The sequence below is a fragment of the Manacus candei genome, unplaced genomic scaffold, assembly GCF_025592945.1.
Source record: "Manacus candei isolate 608988 ecotype Guabito, Panama unplaced genomic scaffold, ASM2559294v1 h1tg000086l, whole genome shotgun sequence".
In the NCBI taxonomy this organism is placed as follows: Eukaryota; Metazoa; Chordata; class Aves; order Passeriformes; family Pipridae; genus Manacus; species Manacus candei.
Window position 1 is genome coordinate 319,515 of NW_026138134.1, and position 23,290 is coordinate 342,804.

General features: G+C 42.6%; 1 pseudogene; it reads left to right on the top strand.

Annotated features, from left to right (window-relative positions):
* Positions 1–3,770: 3,770 nt before the first annotated feature.
* On the top strand, positions 3,771–5,148 carry LOC127482278 (NADH-ubiquinone oxidoreductase chain 2-like; annotated as a pseudogene).
* The last annotated feature ends 18,142 nt before the right edge of the window (positions 5,149–23,290 follow it).

Genomic DNA, 23,290 nt, shown 5'->3' on the forward strand with positions numbered 1-23,290 from the left:
AAAGTAACACATTTCTCTTCTACCCTGTTCTTTTAGGCCTGAAGGTCAAGTAAAGTCTGGCATTGTACCAGCTGAGTGGCTCTTACAGCATTCAGCTGCTCCTGCAGTTTTTTGCATTTTTCCACAGTTAACTTGTATGCAGTAAGCAGTGCACCCCCCCATTCGTCCAACCTGTTCCAGATGACTGCTTGATTTAGTAGTAGGGGTAAACTGCTCCCAGTATTGCAATACCTCCATTGGGGTCTGCTGCCCCCAATACTCAAGAGGAATCTTTGTACATGCTTCCCACTTATTCTACAAAGTAATCTATGGCTCCTGCCCCAATTCTATTAATTCGCGGGGAGGAGCTTTCTTAGGTTCATTGCCGCCTGCGGCTGACCCTCCTAACCACTTTTTCATCTTAATCTACTAATGTTCTCACTAACAGAACAATGACAAAAGATTCTCAATTTTTAAGCTAAACACAATGAGACACACTAATCCACAAACTATGGCTCTTACATCACAAACAAGCCTAACTACACATACACATCAAATCTAAAATCTTTATATACCAACCACAAAATACACACTCTACAGTAACTCTAAATGAATCCTCGGAAAGACATATCTATGAGTGAAACAACAATAAAACCTAATCCACTGGGTATCTTCTAGGCTTTGATTCGCTCCACACCGAATACAATAAAAATTTAAAGTCCGATCTAGCCTTATCTCCTGGCTGCCTCTACGTCCCAAGATATATTTATTACAATTAATACAACAAAGTCGTACATATAAACAACAGTTGCAAAAAAGGACAAATCTTAATTCTAGGTCTCAAGAAGTGTGGTATACTCACAATTAATTGCTCAGAACTACCTCCCATATGCAAAAAACAAACAAAGCATATAAAACACAAGCATTGCCACCCATATAGTAACTTAATCAACAAGAACAACAAAAACCACTTTAAAACAAAACAATTATAAGATATGAACCCAGACACTGGCACTCACGGCACCCACACAGAGTTCACCACACACACAGGGACGTGGCTTCCCAGGCTATGCTCTCCACCTGAGAATCTCCCTTTTACACAACACACACGAGGACGCGACTCTCCAGGCTGTGCACTCCACCTAAAGGTCTCCCACCAATACAGAGGGACACGTCAGCTGAGCACTCCACCAACGAATTCCCGGGGGCACTGCTTATTCCTCCATGTATCCTGCCGACTAAGCCAATTTATGTAGCGGTACGTTCGGATACATGTCCGGAATAAAGACAAGTGCCAAAAATACTCAAGCACACAAAATATCTTTTATTACAGTGAGAATAATAATACTAGTAATAAACTTAACAAGAGGGATTAAAAACTAAAAAGAAAAAGGGATACAAAATAACTATCTTATCGGGTGGCATTAAAACAAATACTACGAACAGCATTTAATACAGTATTAACTAGTGAAAAAAGGATACCAAAGAAGGATCTTAACACAATATTATGGATAACACGATATTGGTTAGTAAAAAGGGAAAACTAAAGGAAAAATACTATAAACATAAAAGGGGAATTAAAGGAACACAAAAAGGATATTTAAAAAGTTTGTTCTCTCAGTTGCTTCCTATCAAAAAACTGTGCTTACCCACACAGACAGACCAGGGCTGTCAGGATCTGCAGCAGCTGGTCGGTACCCATGCTTAGCGGGCGTCCCCGCGGAGCAACACAGTCTCGGTGGTAGGATGAGTATCGCTCAACTCAGCAACTCCGACACCCCATTTTTATCAGTTCCACATTACACTATGTAGGGCCAGTACGCAGTATAAGGTGATACCTGAATGGCAGCCAAACACCGCCTAATCATTACCTAATGGCAGCAGTCTGCGCATGCCCTACTTGTGGGGCAAGGGGCGAGCGACCCCTGCCCACATAATCTTCCTCCCATCATCATCTTTCTCACCCCTATGTGTGACCTCTACCATTGTGTTTCAAGGGTAGATGTATCTATCTTGCAATATGTAGCAAAACCAAGGAAAAACTCAGCTCTGATAATAGGGAATATCAAGCTGACTTGCTAAAAAAGCACAATGGACCTTACAAGCTGACTTGTTGAAAAGCACAATGGACCTTACAATTAGCTTCTGCCATGAAGTTACATTGTACCATACTCTAGCTGGTTTCACATCCTAATATGACTTCGTTCTCACGCCTCTATGCTCCATTGATCATCTAATTCAAAAGTACCCCCCTTACATACCACCGCGTGATCAATGGTAGCAAGAGGGTGATAACGAACTACTCGTGATTGTAATGCATTTAGCTTGGTGTTTATCATTCGACGTACACGTTAGTATACAGGGAATCATACACAATATGCATGTTATTATACATCCAACTATTGACAAACCTATTAACGCTTTTCGTAACCAGGGTCATGCCCATTTCCAATCACCGAAGAGGTTCCATTCATCATGAACATGTAATTGTTGAGTAAGGGTTTTTAATTTCTGGATGCTAGCATGAACAGATTCAGAATGATCACTTAAATTCATGCAGCACATGCCCTCAAAATCTTGACAGCCATGTCCCTGGGCTAACAACAAAAAAAAAAATCAATAGCAGCTCTATTTTGTAAACTTGCATGTCTAACAGAGTCTACATCTGTGAGCAATGCACTCAAAGTAGCAGAAGTAGCATTAGCTTCTTTAGCCAACCAGCATCCTAGTTTATTTAGAGAAGCCAAAGCATGAGCAGTCCCTATCTGAGATATTACACTAGCAGTTATTCTTTCAGCCTTATTCCAAAACTCTACATCAGAGTTACAGTCTGGAATAAATCGCCGTGTGCTACGTCTGCGTCTTCTTAGTTTAGGCAAGGTTACGCTGCGAGGATGAAAAAAGGTTAATCGTCCAAAGGTACAAGGGCCTCCTACAGCCTTTCCCGGAATACCTTTCCATGCTCTTTGTCCACAAATGAGAAACAGATCATTTGGGAGACCTATCACATCGGATCCAGGAATAAATCGTTTTTGCAGAGTCTCATTGCACCAAGTTGATGCGTTCTGGTATATATCTCTAAGAAGAAATGTCAACTCCTGGATATGTGCAGTTTGCTAACATGGTCTCATTATATAGAGTTCCCCACCAGTAGTTATCAATGGGTACTCCAACCAGACAGGTGCGAAAAGGACTCGTGGGAGTTACCATGGACACACATATCATGTCCATCTTCATCACGTTGGCCAGGGTGGTCCACACATTGACATCTAAAACAGAAGTCAGCAAAGAAGCAAAGTATAGCTGATATCTTTCTGGAAGGTACAGTTGGGTCTGGAAAAGGCCCTGCTGCTCTGCACCCTCAGGGGAGAAACCAGCTCCTGGGGGCTGTTGGATTCCATCCCACCGCGTGGTCCATGGTTGGACCATGACACTGGTGAATGACTCGAACAGTGTATTGATGAAGTGTCATTTCTAAAAATGTAAACAACATAACAACTGAGTAACAGTGAAAATACAGACAATAATATAATCATGTCTATCCCCAGTGAGGAGATCTAAGTGGATTACAGTGATCATTTACTTGGAGTCAACAGTACTTGAGATAATCTTTTCCCGGTTGGCAGACCTAGTTTCCAAGTTTGGACAGGTGAACAGGTGTGTCCAATCGTATGGGCTCGGACAACGCAATGAATCTCAGGAATTTCTGCAAAATAGAAAGTCTAGTACAACAGAACTTCTCATTTCAGAATTTTATAGTCTGGATTCATCTTTAACTCCTTCCCTTACTAATGAATCCCCAAGTTAAACTAATCTCCACAATAAGCTTACTCCTAGGAACCTCAATCACAATTTCGAGTAACCACTGAATAATAGCATGAGTCGGCTTAGAAATTAACACTTTAGCTATTCTTCCATTAATCTCTAAAAGCCACCAGCCACGAGCCATTGAAGCCTCTACTAAATACTTTCTAACTCAAACAGTCGCATCTACGCTACTTTTACTCTCCAGCATGACCAGTGCATGATTCTCTGGCCAATGGGACATCACCCAACTAACCCACCCCATATCATGTATACTACTAACTATTGCAATTTCAATTAAACTAGGCTTAGTCCCATTTCATTTCTGATTTCCAGAAGTTCTTCAAGGCTCAACTATAACAACATGCCTCCTACTAGCCACAGTCACAAAATTTCCACCAACCACACTATTCTACCTAACATCCCCCTCACTCAACCCAACTCTCCTATCTTCAATAGCTATTGCTTCCGCAGTCCTAGGTGGCTGAATAGGACTTAACCAAACCCAAACTCGCAAAATTTTAGCTTTCTCATCTATCGCACACCTAGGACGAATAACTATTATTCCCAACTATAACCCCAATCTGACTTTAATTACGTTCTATCTATATACTGTAACAACTTCCGCCATCTTCTTCATCCTTAACACAGCCAATACCCTAAAACTATCCACTGTTATATCCACATGAACCAAAATTCCATCACTAACCACAATCCTTATGCTCACTCTCCTCTCCCTTGCAGGTCTTCCTCCCCTAACGGGATTCCTACCCAAATGGTTAATTATTCAAGAGCTCACAAAACAAGAACTAACAGTAGTAGCCACAGCTATTACCCTACTCTCTTTACTTGGACTTTTCTTCTACCTACGACTGGCCTACTGTGCAACCATCACACTACCCCCAAACTTCACTAACTACATAAAACAATGACAAACTAACAAACCAACTAACACCCTAACCACAACCTTTACCTCCTTATCAATTATACTCCTACCACTATCTCCCATAGTACTCGCAATCCCTTAGAAACTTAGGTTATTTAAACCAAAGACCTTCAAAGCCTTAAACAAGGGCTAATCCCTCTTAGTTTCTGTTAAGGTACACAGGATACTAACCTGCATCTCCTGAATGCAACTCAGATGCTTTAATTAAGCTAGAACCTCCCCCTAGACAGATGGGCTTTGATCCCATAAAATTTTAGTTAACAGCTAAATGCCCCAACCAACAGGCTTCTGTCTACTAGATCCCGGTGCATGTTTAATGCACATCAATGAGCTTGCAACTCAACATGAACTTCACTACAGAATCGATAAGAAGAGGAATCAAACCTCTGTAAAAAGGACTACAACCTAACGCTTCTACACTCAACCATCTTACCTATGACTTTCATCCGTTGACTATTTTCCACTAACCACAAAGATATCGGCACACTTTACCTTATTTTTGGTGCATGAGCTGGTATAATCGGCACAGCCCTTAGTCTCCTCATTCAAGCAGAACTAGGACAGCCAGGCACCCTTTTAGGCGATGACCAAATTTACAATGTAATCGTCACCGCACATGCCTTCGTTATAATTTTCTTTATAGTAATGCCTATTATAATCGGAGGGTTTGGTAACTGATTAGTACCATTAATAATTGGTGCCCCCGACATAGCATTTCCATGAATAAATAACATGAGCTTCTGACTACTTCCTCCATCCTTCCTACTTCTTCTAGCATCTTCTACAGTAGAAGCCGGGGCTGGAACAGGATGAACAGTATACCCACCCCTAGCCGGAAATCTAGCCCACGCCGGTGCATCAGTAGACCTTGCCATCTTCTCCCTTCACCTGGCAGGTGTCTCATCCATCCTTGGGGCAATCAACTTTATCACCACAGCAATCAATATAAAACCACCTGCTCTCTCACAATACCAAACCCCTCTATTCGTTTGATCCGTCCTAATTACTGCAGTTCTACTTCTCCTCTCCCTACCAGTCCTCGCTGCTGGCATTACAATGCTTCTAACAGATCGAAACCTAAACACTACATTCTTTGACCCCGCAGGAGGCGGAGACCCAATTTTATATCAACACTTATTCTGGTTTTTTTGGCCATCCAGAAGTCTACATCCTTATCCTACCAGGATTCGGAATTATTTCCCATGTTGTAGCCTACTACGCCGGTAAAAAAGAACCCTTTGGCTACATAGGCATAGTCTGAACCATATTATCCATTGGTTTCTTGGGCTTTATCGTATGAGCTCACCACATATTTACAGTTGGAATGGACGTAGATACCCGAGCTTACTTCACATCCGCCACCATAATTATTGCAATCCCCACTGGCATTAAAGTCTTCAGCTGACTAGCAACCCTACACGGTGGAACAATCAAATGAGACCCGCCCATACTATGAGCCCTAGGCTTTATTTTCCTCTTCACCATTGGTAGACTAACAGGCATCGTTCTTGCCAACTCCTCCCTAGACATCGCCCTGCACGACACCTACTACGTAGTTGCACATTTCCACTATGTATTATCTATGGGAGCATTATTCGCCATTTTAGCTGGCTTCACACATTGATTCCCACTGTTCACTGGCTACACCCTTCACTCTACATGAGCTAAAGCCCACTTTGGAGTAATATTCTTTGGGGTCAACCTAACATTCTTCCCACAACATTTCCTAGGCCTAGCTGGTATACCACGACGATACTCAGACTACCCAGATGCTTACACCCTATGAAACACCCTATCCTCCATCGGCTCCCTCATCTCCATAGTAGCTGTAATTATACTAATGTTCATTATCTGAGAAGCCTTCGCATCCAAACGGAAAGTAGTGCAACCAGAACTTACCTCCACAAACATTGAATGAATTCATGGCTGCCCTCCTCCCTACCATACCTTTGAAGAACCAGTTTTTGTCCAAGTACAAGAAAGGAAGGAATCGAACCCTCATAAACTGGTTTCAAGCCAACCGCATCAAACCACTCATGCTTCTTTCTTATGGGTTGTTAGTAAAATCATTACATAGTCTTGTCAAGACTAAATCACAGGTGAAAACCCAGTACATCCCATCCCAACTCCATGGCCAACCACTCTCAATTTGGTTTTCAAGACGCTTCATCCCCTATTATAGAAGAACTTATTGAATTTCACGACCACGCCCGAATAGTCGCACTAGCCATTTGTAGCCTAGTCCTGTATTTACTAGCTCTTATACTTATAGAAAAACTATCCTCCAACACCACCGACGCACAAGAAGTAGAACTTGTCTGAACAATCTTACCTGCCATTGTCCTAATTATACTAGCCCTCCCATCCCTTCAAATCCTCTACATGATAGACGAAATCGATGAGCCTGACCTCACCCTCAAAGCTATTGGCCACCAATGATACTGATCCTACGAATATACAGACTTTAAAGATTTATCTTTTGACTCTTACCAACTATGGATCTACCACTCGGTCATTTCTGCCTCCTAGAAGTTGATAACCGCATCGTCATTCCAATAGAATCCCCGATTCGAATTATTGTTACAGCTGATGACGTTCTCCACTCCTGAGCTGTTCCTAGCCTTGGTGTAAAAACCGATGCAATTCCAGGACGACTGAACCAAACTTCCTTTATCACAACCCGTCCTGGAATCTTCTACGGTCAGTGCTCAGAAATCTGTGGAGTCAACCACAGCTTTATACCTATCGTAGTAGAATCAGCCCCTCTAACACACTTCGAAAACTGATCTTCACTTCTAACATCCTAATCATTAAGAAGCTATGAACCAGCACTAGCCTTTTAAGCTAGAGAAAGAGGATTATTCACCCTCCTTAATGACATGCCCCAACTAAACCCCGCACCTTGACTTTTTATCATACTAACTTCACGATTCACTTTTTCTCTTATCCTTCAACCTAAACTCTTACTATTTACCCCAACTAACTCACCCTCCAACAAAACACTACCCACTATAAAAACCCATTCCTGAAACTGACCATGAACCTAAGTTTCTTTGATCAATTCATAAGCCCAACCCTCCTCGGAATCCCCCTTATCCTCATCTCACTGTTATTCCCAACCCTATTACTTCCTTCTCCTGGCAATCGATGAGTTACAAATCGTCTTTCAACTCTTCAACTCTGATTTCTCCATTTAATCACAAAACAACTAATAACCCCATTAAACAAAAAAGGCCATAAATGAGCCCTAATCCTATCATCACTCATAATTATACTTCTAACAATTAACCTATTAGGCCTCCTACCTTACACATTCACACCTACTACCCAACTATCAATAAACCTAGCCCTCGCCTTCCCTCTATGACTTGCCACCCTGCTAACAGGCCTACGAAACCAACCTTTAGCTTCCCTTGGACACCTCCTACCAGAAGGCACCCCAACACCTCTAATTCCTGCCCTCATCATAATTGAAACAACAAGCCTTCTCATTCGCCCTTTAACCTTAGGAGTTCGCCTCACAGTCAACCTCATAGCAGGACACCTGCTCATCCAACTCATTTCAACAGCCACTACCGTCCTCCTTCCCATTATACCTACCGTGTCCCTTCTAACTATAACAATTCTACTCCTCTTAACAATTCTAGAAGTGGCCGTGGCAATAATCCAAGCGTATGTCTTTGTAGTTCTTCTAAACCTTTACTTACAAGAAAACATTTAACCCTTAATGACACACCAAGCCCACTCATTTCACATAGTAGACCCAAGCCCTTGACCCATTTTTGGAGCAGCAGCCGCCCTCCTCACTACCTCTGGGTTAGCCATATGATTTCACCACAACTCTATTCAACTCTTACTCCTAGGCCTACTCTCTATAATCCTAGTGATACTCCAATGATGACGTGACATCGTACGAGAAAGCACATTCCAAGGCCACCATACCCCTACAGTCCAAAAGGGCTTACGTTACGGAATAATTTTATTTATTACATCTGAAGCATTCTTCTTCTTAGGATTCTTCTGAGCATTCTTCCACTCCAGCTTAGTCCCCACTCCAGAACTCGGAGGACAATGACCTCCTATAGGAATCAAACCTCTCAATCCAATAGAAGTCCCCCTACTAAACACTGCTATCCTCCTAGCCTCAGGAGTCACTGTCACATGAGCACATCACAGCATTACAGAGGGCAATCGGAACCAAGCTACCCAAGCCCTACTTATAACCGTCCTATTAGGATTCTACTTTACAGCACTTCAAGCAATAGAATATTATGAAGCTCCATTCTCAATTGCCAACGGAGTCTATGGATCGACCTTTTTTGTCGCCACAGGATTTCATGGTCTCCACGTAATCATTGGATCCTCCTTCCTCTTGATTTGCCTCCTCCGCCTCGTAAAATTCCACTTCACATCCAACCACCACTTTGGCTTTGAAGCAGCGGCCTGATACTGACATTTTGTTGACATTATCTGACTGTTCCTCTACATAACAATCTATTGATGAGGATCTTGCCCTTCTAGTATATTAATTACAATTGACTTCCAATCTCTAAAATCTGGATCAAAACCAGAGAAAGGCAATTAACATCATCCTCTTTATATTCACAATTTCTCTATCACTATGTATTATCTTAACTTCACTAAACCTTTGATTAGCTCAAATAAATCCAGATTCAGAAAAATTATCCCCATACGAATGTGGTTTTGACCCACTGGGCTCTGCCCGCCTCCCATTTTCAATCCGATTCTTCCTTGTCGCAATCTTATTCCTCTTGTTCGACCTAGAAATTGCCCTCCTATTGCCCCTCCCATGGGCTACTCAACTCCTCTCCCCCCTCACTACCTTAACATGAACCTCCACAGTCATTCTCCTCCTCGCACTAGGGCTAATTTATGAATGAATTCAAGGGGGCTTAGAATGAGCAGAATAACTTCAGAAAGTTAGTCTAGCAAAGACAGTTGATTTTGGCTCAACAAACCACAGTCCTACCCCGTGACTTTCTCAATGACCTTTCTGCATTTAAGCTTCTACTCTACCTTCACCCTAAGTAGTCTAGGACTAGCCTTTCACCGAATACACCTAATTTCTGCCCTGCTATGCTTAGAAAGCCTAATACTATCAATATACATTGCCCTCTCCATATGACCTATTCAAACCCAAACAACATCCCCCACCTTAATGCCCATTCTTATGTTAGCATTCTCAGCCTGTGAAGCAGGCACCGGTCTAGCAGTCCTAGTAGCTTCCACCCGAACTCATGGATCGGATCATTTACACAATCTAAACCTTCTACAATGTTAAAAATTATTCTCCCCACAGTCATATTACTCCCCATAACCCTCCTATCTCCTCCAAAATTCCTATGACTCAATGTCACCTGGCACAGCCTCTTAATTGCAACCGCTAGCTTACAATGACTTCCTTCAACCTATTACCCTAGCAAAAACCTATCACCATGACTTGGAACTGATCAAATTTCATCCCCCTTATTAGTTCTATCTTGTTGACTTCTACCTCTTATAATCCTGGCAAGCCAAAATCACCTTCAACAAGAACCTCCCACACGAAAATATATTTTTACCATAACCATAATCCTCACCCAACCATTCATTATCTTGGCCTTCTCAGCCTTAGAACTGATATTATTTTATATCGCATTCGAAGCTACCCTAATCCCTACCCTAATTCTAATCACACGATGGGGTAGCCAACCAGAACGTTTAAGTGCTGGAATCTACCTCTTATTTTATACACTAATTAGTTCTCTTCCCCTATTAGTAGTGATCCTCTATCTTCACACTCAAACAGGAACTATACACATCACTATAATAAAACTTTCACACTCATCTCTTACAAACTCCTGAACAGGCCTCATGTCAAGTCTAGCCCTATTGCTCGCTTTCATAGTGAAAGCTCCCCTTTACGGACTACACCTATGACTCCCAAAAGCCCACGTAGAGGCACCAATCGCAGGATCCATACTTCTCGCTGCGCTCCTCCTCAAACTTGGGGGATACAGCATTATGCGTACCTCAATAATTACAAACTCCCTATTAGACTACCTCTACTACCCATTTTTAACCCTAGCCTTATGAGGGGCACTAATAACAAACTCCATCTGCCGACGCCAAATCGACCTTAAGTCATTAATCACCTACTCCTCAGTAAGCCACATAGGTCTAGTCATTGCCGCAACAAGAATCCAAACCCACTGATCCTTTTCAGGGGCCATAATCCTAATGATTTCACATGGACTCACCTCTTCCATACTATTTTGCCTAGCTAATACAAACTAGGAACGCATACATAGTCGTACTCTCTTTCTAACACGAGGCCTACAACCCCTTTTACCTCTAACAGGAATCTGATGGCTCCTAGCCAACCTAACAAACATAGCCCTTCCCAACCTAACAAACATACCACTAACCTGATAGCTGAATTAACTATCATAATTGCACTCTTCAACTGATCCACCTTCACCATTATCCTAACCGGAGCCGCAACTCTACTAACTGCAGCCTATACCCTCTACATACTCCTTATAACCCAACGAGGTCCAACTCCAACCTATATTACAACCACCCAAAATTCAAATACACGAGAACATCTCCTTACAACACTTCATATCCTACCCTCCCTCCTCCTCATCCTAAAACCAGAGCCAATCTCAGGAATTCCCACATGCAAGCATAGTTTTAAACCAAACATTAGACTGTGATCCTAAAAATAGAAGTTAAACTCTTCTTGCCTGCCGAGGGGAGGTTTAACCAACAAGAACTGCTAACTCTTGCATCTGAGCCTAAGACCTCAGCCCCCTTACTTTTAAAGGATAATAGCAATCCACTGGTCTTAGGAGCCATTCATCTTGGTGCAAGTCCAAGGAAAAGTAATGGACTTCCCATTAATCCTCAACACCTCTATATTCTTGACCCTGGCTACCCTCTCTATACCCATCCTACTCCCCCTCCTAATCCAAAAACTACCTAAACTCTCCAACAACCATCATACACACTGTTAAAACTTCCTTCATAGTTAGTTTAATTCCCATAATCCTCTCCATCTACTTAAATATGGAAAATACCACTTTCTATTGAGAATGAAAATTTATTGCGAACTTCAAAATCCCTTTTAGCCTTAAAATAGACCAATACTCCTTAACGTTTTTTCCTATTGCACTATTTGTAACATGATCTATTCTTCAATTTACAACATGATATATAGCCTCAGAACCCCACACCACAAAATTCTCTCTTTACCTTCTAATCTTTCTCATTGCAATACTCATCCTAATCATCGCTAATAACATATTCCTCTTATTTATCGGCTGAGAGGGAGTCGGAATTATATCCTTTCTCCTGATTGGATGGTGACACGGTCGAGCAGAAGCCAACACCGCTGCACTTCAAGCCGTACTTTACAACCGTATTGGGGATATTGGACTAATCCTCTGCATAGCATGACTGGCATCCTCAATAAACACTTGAGAAATTCAACAGCAATCCTCCCCAAACCAAATATCCCTTCTCCCTCTCTTAGAGCTCATCCTAGCCGCCACAGGTAAATCCGCCCAATTTGGCCTGCATCCATGACTCCCAGCAGCTATAGAAGGGCCAACCCCTGTATCTGCCCTACTCCATTCCAGCACAATAGTAGTTGCCGGAATCTTTCTACTTATTCGCACTCACCACATATTATGTAACAACCAAATTGCCCTAACTATGTGCCTTTGTATAGGTGCCCTATCCACCCTATTTGCCGCTACATGCGCTCTTACCCAAAACGACATCAAAAAAATTATTGCTTTCTCTACATCCAGCCAACTAGGACTAATAATAGTCACTATTGGCCTAAATCTACCTCAACTAGCCTTCCTACACATCTCTACGCATGCATTCTTTAAAGCCATACTCTTCCTTTGCTCTGGGTCTATCATTCACAGCCTTAACGGTGAACAAGACATTCGAAAAATAGGAGGATTACAGAAACTACTCCCTACAACTACCTCATGCCTGACAATCGGAAATTTAGCTCTCATAGGAACACCATTTTTAGCAGGGTTTTACTCAAAAGATCTCATTATCCAAAGTCTTAACACCTCCTATCTAAACACCTGAGCACTCCTCCTAACCCTCGTAGCTACAGCTTTTACTGCAACTTACAGCCTACCTATAGCCCTACTAGTACAAACTGACTACACCCGGATTCCCTCCATTACTCCCATCAATGAAAACAACTCAACAGTCACAAACCCAGTTACTCGTCTCGCTCTCAGAAGTATTATAGCTGGTCTATTAATTACCTCTTATATCTCCCCTACAAAAACTCCTCCTATAACCATACCACTGGTCACAAAAACCACTGCTATCATTATTACAACATTAGGCATCATTCTGGCATTAGAACTATCAAAACTCACACATACCTTCTCTGCCCCCAAACAAAATATCACTATAAACTTCACCAGCACTCTAGGATATTTTAACCCCCTTATACACCGCCTCAGCTCTACTAAACTCCTAAACAACGGCCAGAACATTGCATCCCATTTAATCGACCTATCCTGATATAAAAAAATAGGCCCAGAAGGACTAGCGACCCTTCAACTCAAAGTATCCAAAATCTCAACTACTCTACACTCCGGACTAATCAAAACCTATCTAGGATCCTTCGCTCTATCTATCTTAATTATAATCTTATTTACACAGAACTAAGGATTAATGGCCCCTAACTTACGAAAACATCACCCCCTTCTAAAAATAATCAACAATTCTTTAATTGACCTCCCAACACCACCAAACATTTCCGCCTGATGAAACTTTGGATCTCTTCTTGGCATCTGTCTAACAATCCAAATCACCACTGGCCTCCTACTAGCAATACATTATACAGCGGATATCACCCTGGCATTCACGTCTGTCGCCCATACATGCCGAAATGTTCAATTCGGCTGACTAATCCGAAACCTCCATGCAAACGGCGCCTCCTTCTTCTTCATATGCATTTACCTACACATTGGACGAGGATTCTACTATGGTTCCTACCCATATAAAGAAACCTGAAACACAGGAGTTATTCTCCTCTTAACTCTAATAGCAACTGCCTTCATAGGATATGTCCTCCCATGAGGCCAAATATCATTCTGAGGCGCTACAGTAATTACTAACCTATTCTCAACAATTCCTTACATTGGCCAAACACTTGTAGAATGAGCTTGAGGAGGATTCTCAGTTGACAACCCTACACTTACCCGGTTCTTTGCCCTCCACTTCCTCCTCCCATTCTTAATTGCAGGTCTCACCCTCATCCACTTAACTTTCTTACACGAAACAGGCTCAAACAACCCCTTAGGTATTTATTCAGACTGCGACAAAATCCCATTCCACCCCTATTTCTCAATAAAAGATATTCTAGGCCTTTTGTTCCTCCTCATTCCTCTAATAACACTTGCCATATTCTCACCCAACCTCTTAGGAGATCCAGAAAATTTTACACCTGCAAACCCATTAGTAACACCTCCCCACATTAAACCTGAGTAGTACTTCCTATTTGCATATGCCATCCTACGATCAATCCCCAACAAATTAGGAGGAGTCCTAGCCCTAGCCGCCTCCGTCTTAATTCTATTTCTAGCCCCATTCCTCCACATATCAAAGCAACGAACTATAACCTTCCGACATCTCTCCCAACTTCTATTCTGAATCCTAGTAACAAATCTTTTAATCCTTACATGAATCGGTAGCCAACCAGTCGAACATCCATTTATTATCATCGGACAACTCGCCTCAGCTACCTACTTCACAATCATTCTCATCTTATTCCCCATTACTAGTCTCCTAGAAAATAAGATACTCAACCTCTAACCACTCTAATAGTTTATAAAAAACGTTGGTCTTGTAAACCAAAGACTGAAGGCCGCCCCCTTCTTAGAGTTTTCCAAAAAATATCCAAGCACCCCCCAACTTTCCAATCAACACGTACATCAAGGGGAGGGCCCCCCCCTCCCCCCATACCCTACAGTATGTATTACTTTGCATAACATCCTCCACCACATTAGACATAACATGCATGTAGGAAAATCTGACATACTATTATTGCAAAAACCATCCAAATTTCCATACTATCTCCCATACAATCCAAAACTTGTCATTCACAGATCTAGGCACATTCCCACACAAGGACATAACATGTCATGGTCTAGGAATAATCCCGCCAAATGAACTAAAACCTAAGGCTGCTAATTTTTGCATAAAATCCTTCTCAATACGAGGAACGTCACAGAACCTAAAATCCATGGTCCATGGACCACTCACCACTTAACCTTGCTCTATGTACCAACCAAGAAGTGCTGGGTTATTTATTAGTCGTACTCCACACGAGAAACCAGCAACCCGGCGCTAGTAATGTTTATCATGTCCAGCTTCAGGTGTATTCTTTCCCTTTCCACCAATAACCCACTCTCATAACTTGCTCTTTGTCGCCTCTGGTTCCTCGGTCAGGGCCATAACTTGCTTAATTTTCCTAAACTTGCGCTCTGTTACTAATGGTTGGGGATGCTCGGCCAACCTGGACCTCATGATCACGGCATTTTCTCTCTTCTAAACTTTTGGGGGTTTTTTTGGGGGTAGATCTCAATAAACCCTTCAGAGTGCTCCGCCAGGGGGCTCCCATTAATGGTTGACATGGACCCCTTATGGTCGGCGAGCGGTTTTCTCATTTTCGCGTGAAAATTAATGATATGGTTTCAAGTGTTATTCGGTCTCATACTGTTGCACTGATGCACTGTCACGTGCTGTTGGCTTGGTTTTTCCATTACGTCTCTCATCAAGTTGCAATTTAATTAATGTACGCCAGACATATTTTTTGTCGTCAATTTCACAAAAAATGACAAAAATTTTGTCATTTTTTGCAATGATCTAGGGACTTTCCCTCTATTCATCATTAATTTTTGTTTTTAAATTTTTTAACAAAAATTTCAAATTTTACAAACTTTCCATTCCCCTAATTTTCCAATTCAGACATTTGCATCATCAATTTGTTAAATTTTTTTAACACACTTTAATCTACCCCATCATTTCTTTCATCATTCATTTGTTCATTTGTTTGTTTACACTTTAATCTACCCCATCATTTCCTTTCATCATTCATTTCTTCATTTGTTTGTTTACACTTTAATCTACCCCATCATTTCCTTTCATCATTCATTTCTTCATTTGTTTGTTTACACTTTAATCTACCCCATCATTTCCTTTCACCCTCTTACCTCCCCAATTAATCGCCCCCACTACTCTAACTAATATTCCACCCACATACACCTTTAACAGTTGGTCCCAAACTTTTTTCCAACCCTTCAGAAAAAAAGGAATCAAACCTTTATCACCAACTCCCAAAGCTGGCATTTTCATTAAACTATTCTCTGAACCACATCTCCTTAAACCGCCCGAATTGCCCCACGAGACAACCCTCGTACAAGTTCTAGCACAACAAACAACGTCAGCAACAGACCGAGCCCGCAATTAAAAATTGTCTCACCCCCCAAGAATAAAACATAGCCGCTCCCTCAAAATCCAACCGAATAGATAAAACACCCCCACTATCCACCGTGTTTATCCCCAACCACTCTAACTCAGATAGCCCTATAATAAACACCCCACCCCCCAACACTAAAACTAACCCAGCACCATACCCAACAACCTGCCAGTCACCTCAGGTCTCAGGAAATGGATCTGCTGCCAATGAAACCGAATACACAAAAACCACTAACATCCCACCTAAATATACCAGAAATAACACTAGTGATACAAAAGACACCCCCAAACTCATTAACCATCCACACCCTACAATAGACGCCAACACTAACCCCACTACTGCATAGTATGGAGAAGGATTGGAAGCAACTGCTAGTCCTCCCAAAATAAAACTAACACTTAAAAATAGTATAAAGTACGTACGTCATAACAATTCCTGCTTGGCCTCTATCCAAGACCTTTGGCCTGAAAAACCATCGTTGTAATTTCAACTACAAGAACATAAAACCTTAACAAACCCGCCCACAACACTACAATCCTGCCCCTTTCTACTCTTCTAACTTCTCAACAACACATTTTTGTTATCCACTAGAACTACTTCTCCAACCACTAAACAAATCCTAAATCAATAGCAACTATTACTACAACTAAAACAAGCCCAAATAATAATCACTATGCCTATAACAGCCTTAGTCCTTGTAGCTTACAATAAAGCATAACACTGAAGATGTTAAGACGGCTATTACACATACCCAAGGACAAAAAAGACAGTCCTAACCTTACAGTTAGTTCTTGTCAAATATATACATGCAAGTATCCGCATCCCAGTGAAAATGCCCTCAGCACCTTAAAAAGACAGCAGGAGCAGGCATCAGGCACACCACTCCAATTGTAGCCCAAAACGCCTTGCCTAGCCACACCCCCACGGGTTTTCAGCAGTAATTAATATTAAGCAATAAGTGTAAACTTGACTTAGTTAAAGCAACTTACCAGGGTTGGTAAATCTTGTGCCAGCCACCGCGGTCACACAAGAAACCCAAATTAACTTTATACGGCGTAAAGAGTGGTTTTTCATTATCACTTCAACTAAGACTGAAATGTAACCAAGCTGTTATAAGCACAAGATGCATCCAATACTCCCATAGAAATGATCTTAGCTTCATGATCAACAAAACTCCACGAAAGCCAGGACACAAACTGGGATTAGATACCCCACTATGCCTGGCCCTAAATCCCGATGCTTTCACCACTTAAGCATCCGCCTGAGAACTACGAGCACAAACGCTTAAAACTCTAAGGACTTGGCGGTGCTCCAAACCCACCTAGAGGAGCCTGTTCTATAACCGAGAACCCACGATACACCCAACCATCCCTTGCCAAATCAGCCTATATACCGCCGTCGTCAGCCCACCCCTAAACTGAGGGTTTAACAGTGGGCACAACAGCAACATCCCACTAATAAGACAGGTCAAGGTATAGCTCATGAGATGGTAGAAATGGGCTACATTTTCTAGCATAGAATACCTCACGACAAGGAGTGTGAAATCACTCCTAAAAGGCGGATTTAGCAGTAAAGCAGGATAATAATGCCTCCTTTAAGCTGGCTCTGAAGCACGTACATACCGCCCGTCACCCTCCTCACAAGCTAGGATTAATTTTATTTATAATAAACCCCTAAGCTAGAGATGAGGCAGGTCGTAACAAGGGAAGTGTACCGGAAGGTGCACTTAGTCTACCAAGACGTAGCTATAACTAAAGCATTCAGCTTACACCTGAAAGATATCTGTTCCATATCAGATCGCCTTGAAGCCTAACTCTAGCTCTTCTACCAGATTACATAGAAACTAAGTTAATACTACCCATTAAATCAAAACATTCTCTCACTCAACCTAGTCTAGGCGATAGAAAGGTAAACTCAAGACGCAATAGAGATCATGTACCGTAAGGGAAGAATGAAATAGTAATGACAAACCAAGCAATAAATAGCAAAGACCAACCCTTGTACCTTTTGCATCATGATTTAGCCAGAACTACCCAAGCAAAACGCCAATTTAAGCTTGCTTCCCCAAAACCCAAGCAAGCTACTTACGAGCAGCTATCTACTGAGCAAACCCGTCTCTGTTGCAAAAGAGTGGGAAGACTCGTTAGTAGTGGCAAAAAGCCAATCGAGCTGGGTGATAGCTGGTTGCCTATGAAATGAATCTTAGTTCCCTCTTAATTCACCTCCCAGGACTACACTCAACCCACATGAAGCGAATTAAGGGCTATTTAAAGGAGGTACAGCTCCTTTAAAAAAGAATACACTCTCCCCTAGCGGATAAATTTAATTACAGCTTAATTGTGGGCCTTCAAGCAGCCACCATTAAAGAATGCGTCAAAGCTCCTCACCTAAAAAAATCTAAACTTCCTCATGACTCCCTCTTCCCCAATAGGCCAACTTATATTAAATAAGAGAATTTATGCTAAAATAAGTAACTAGGGATCCCCTCTATGGCGCAAGCTTACATTACAACATTATTAACAATCCACAGGATATTTTTTAACCTTAACAAGACCTTATACCCAAAACTCTGTTAACCCACCTATGGAGCGCCCCCAAAGACGATTAAAATCTGTAAAAGGAACTAGGCAAATCCAAGGCCCGACTGTTTACCAAAAACATAGCCTTTAGCAAACCAAGTATTAAAGGTGAAGCCTGCCCAGTGACAATTCGTTCAACGGCGGCGGTATCCTAACCGTGCAAAGGTAGCGCAATCAATTGTCCCATAAATCGGCACTTGTATGAATGGCTTAACGAGGTCTTAGCTGTCTCCTACAGATAATCAGTGAAATTGATCTTCCCGTGCAAAAGCAGGAATAACCCCATAAGACAAGAAGACCCTGTGGAACTTTAAAATCTGCTACCACTCCCATAAACAATACTCACCCACAGGGCCTACTCCCCCGGGATTTTGCTGGTGTGCATTTTTTGGTTGGGGCGACCTTGGAGACAAACTTAACCTCCAAATATCAGACAATCCATCTTAACCAAGAACTACCCATCAACGTGCTAATAGTAACCAGACCCAATATAATTGATTAATGAACCTAGCTACCCCAGGCATAACAGCGCAATCTCCTTCAAGAGCCCACATCGACAAGGAGGTTTACGACCTCGATGTTGGATCAGAACATCCTAGTGGTGCAACCGCTACCAAGGGTTCGTTTGTTCAACGATTAACCGTCCTACGTGATCTGAGTTCAGACCGGAGTAATCCAGGTCGGTTTCTATCTATGTTACAACTCCTAGTACGAAAGGATCGAAGAAGTAAGGCCTATGCCACAAGCACGCCTTCGCACCCAGTAATGAACCCAACTAAATTACTAAGAGCTCCATCATAACCCCCTCCTAGAAAAGGACCGCTAGCGTGGCAGAGCTTGGCAAATGCAGAAGGCTTAAGCCCTTTACCCAGAGGTTCAAATCCTCTCCCTAGCTCCAACGCAAACCACATGACAATTCACTTAACCCTCACTTACTTTATTATATCAATATCCTATGCTCTCTCCATCCTCATCGCCGTAGCATTTCTTACCCTAGTTGAACGTAAGATTCTAAGTTATATGCAAGCCCGAAAAGGGTCTAATATTGTAGGACCATTTGGCCTCTTACAACCTATAGCAGATGGAGTAAAGCTATTCATTAAAGAACCAATTCGTCCATCAACTTCCTCCCCTTACTTATTTATATCTACTCCTATCTTAGCCCTTCTCCTAGCAATTACAATCTGAACACCACTTCCCCTACCCTTTCCCCTTACTGACCTAAACCTTGGCACACTCTTCCTTCTAGCTCTATCTAGCTTAGCAGTCTACTCAATTCTATGATCAGGGTGAGCCTCTAACTCAAAATATGCCTTAATCGGCGCCCTCCGAGCAGTCGCACAAACTATCTCTTACGAAGTTACCCTAGCCATTATTCTCCTATCCGTAATTATCCTTAGTGGTAACTACACCCTCAATACCCTAACTACAACTCAAGAACCTCTCTACCTCATTTTCTCCTCTTGGCCCTTAGCAATAATATGATATATCTCCACTCTTGCCGAAACAAACCGCGCTCCATTTGACCTGACGGAGAATCTGAACTAGTCTCAGGGTTCAACGTAGAATATGCTGCAGGGCCATTCGCCTTGGTTTTTCTTGCCGAATATGCTAATATTATACTAATAAATGCACTCACAACCATTCTATTCCTAAACCCCAGCTCACTTAATCTCCCTCAAGAACTCATTCCCCCTACTTTAGCTACAAAAACCCTCCTCCTTTCCGCAGGATTCTTATGAATCCGCGCCTCTTACCCTCGATTCCGATATGATCAACTCATTCATTTGCTTTGAAAAAACTTCTTACCCCTAACATTAGCCTTATGCCTATGGCATACCAGCCTTCCTATCTCCTATGCAGGCCTACCCCCCTACCTAAGACACTCAAGGAAATGTGCCTGAATCCAAAAGGGTTACTATGATAAAGTAAACATCGAGGTATACCAATCCTCTCATTTCCTAATTTTAGAAAAGTAGGAATCGAACCTACACTAAAGGAATCAAAATCCTCTATACTCCCTCTATATTATTTTCTAGTAAGGTCAGCTAATGAAGCTATCGGGCCCATACTCCGAAAATGATGGTTTAACTCTACCTTAAACCCCAAACCGTAAACCCTAAAACCTAAACCCTAACCCTTGCTAACCTTAACCCTAACCCTAACCCTAACATCTCATAGCAGAGGGAGGGAGGGGCCTGATTCCTCATCAGATATATCAACAGTCAAAAGCCTGTAAGCTCAGCTCTTGCCTTTTCAGGGCTTCACACCGTCAGCACTGGAGGGAGGGAGGGGCCCGACTGCTCATCAGAGGTATCATGCAAGTCAAAAGCCTGAAAAGTCTCCTAGAATGCATAAATCATTAACCATTTCAGTCTCTGACAATTGGTCCACACAGTAACTGCAAGCTATGCCCAAAGCCTGTTCCCTAACCTTAGAAGAGAGACTGCAACCCTCGAGATGTTGGAGGCTCAAGGCATGGTCCGTGACACTAATCATGGCTATAACTCATAACTTCTTGGAGTATGGGGACTTCCCTCCTTCACCCCCGGCAGATCAAGGCCACCACTTCAACTGACAGACATGGAAGCATCGCTGGACCCCGTGGGCGGTGACTATATACATCTGTCCGCTCTCAGCTTTTCTTTCTCTTACTCTCCCTTGCTCTTATCCTGCCTTTCTCTCCCCTATGCATTTTCTTTCCCCCCCCAAAGGTTATCTCTGTGTCACATTGTGGTATGACAGCACCCAAAGTGCTAGCATGCCTGTTGATACAGAATTGTTAAAATAAACCTTGCCAGTATATGTTTTCAGACACCGATTATTTAGTGTCGTTTCACTTTAATCCACCCCAAGGGAATTATTAATAAAAACCTGAGTTACCCCCTCTCCCCTTTTCCTGGGGCGGGTTGCAACACCAATCAGCACTGACTCCGCCCAGTAGGCGGAGCCAGTGACACAGAACAATCAACACGGGCTCCACCTCTTGACTCCACCCAGTGGGCGGGACCAGTGCTCTATAGAAGCAGAGTACATACCGGACGGCGGTGGGTATTCTGCCAGACACGCAACAGAACAGCAACAGCAAAAGCAGAGACCCAAGAGAAAAAGCAAAAGATTCTGACAGCAGTGGGCACTGAATCGGGTTTATAGCCCGAGAGGGGTTTACTGGGCACCACTGCGTTCCTGGAATGGGGTAAACCCGCGATAGTTAGATCGCGCATTGAGACAGATTCTGACTAACCCTAACCCTAACCCCAACCCTAACCCCTAACCCCTACCCTAACCCTAACCTTAACCCTAACCCGAACCCTAAAGCATTCGCTTTTTTAGGATTAGGGTCAGGGAATCGGATTTGCGCATAGCTTGCAGTCTCTTTTTTAAGGTTAGGTTCAGAGAAAAGGGTTTGCGCATAGTTTGCAGTCTCTTTTTTAAGGTTTGGGTTAGGGAAGAGGGTTTGCGCATAACTTGCAGTCTCGTTTTTAGGGTTAGGGTTAGGGAAAAGGGTTTGCGCATAGCTTGCATTCTCACTTTTAAGGTTAGGGTTAGGGAAAAAGGTTTGCGCATAGCTTGCAGTCTCTTGGTTAGGGTTAGGGAACAGGGTTTGCGCATAGCTCCCCGTCTCTCTTTTAATGTTGGGGTTAGGGGACAGTGCTCTATAGAAGTAGAGCACATACTGGACGGCGGTGGGTATTCTGACAGACACGCAACTGAACAGCAACAGCAAAAGCAGAGACCCAAGAGAAAAAGCACAAGATTCTGACAGCGGTGGGCAATGAATCGGGCTTATAGCCTGAGAGGGGCTTATTGGGCACCGCTGCGTGTCCAGAATGGGCTAAAACCGCGATTGTTAGATCGCGCACTGAGACAAATTCTTCCTAACCCTAACCCTAACCCTAACCCTAACCCTAACCCTAACCCTAACCCTAACTTTTGCTAACTCTAACTCTAACCCTAAATTTCCTAACCCTAACCCTTTCTAACCCTAACCCTAACTCAAAACCTAACCCTAACCCTAACCCTAACCCTAACCTTAAACCCTAACCCTAACCCTAACACTAAACCCTAAACCAAAAGGAAACTTCCTTTGCTATGCCTACTGGGCGGAGTCAGTGCTGATTGGTGTTGCAACCCGCCCCAGGAAAAGGGGAGAGGGGGTAACTCAGGTTTTTATTAATAATTCCCTTGGGGTGGATTAAAGTGAAACGACACTAAATAATCGGTGTCTGAAAACATATACTGGCAAGGTTTATTTTAACAATTCTGTATCAACAGGCATGCTAGCAGTTTGGGAGTTGGGCTATCAGTTGGGAGGCATGGCTGAAAATAGGAAAGAACAGCCCTAATTCCCAGGAAAGAAAGCCTGGAAGCTTTGGCTTTGTGGTGCAGTTGGTGGGCCACACTGGGCACTCAATGGGCAGGTAGCAAGAGTTTTCTGGATCTGGGAGTCAATCT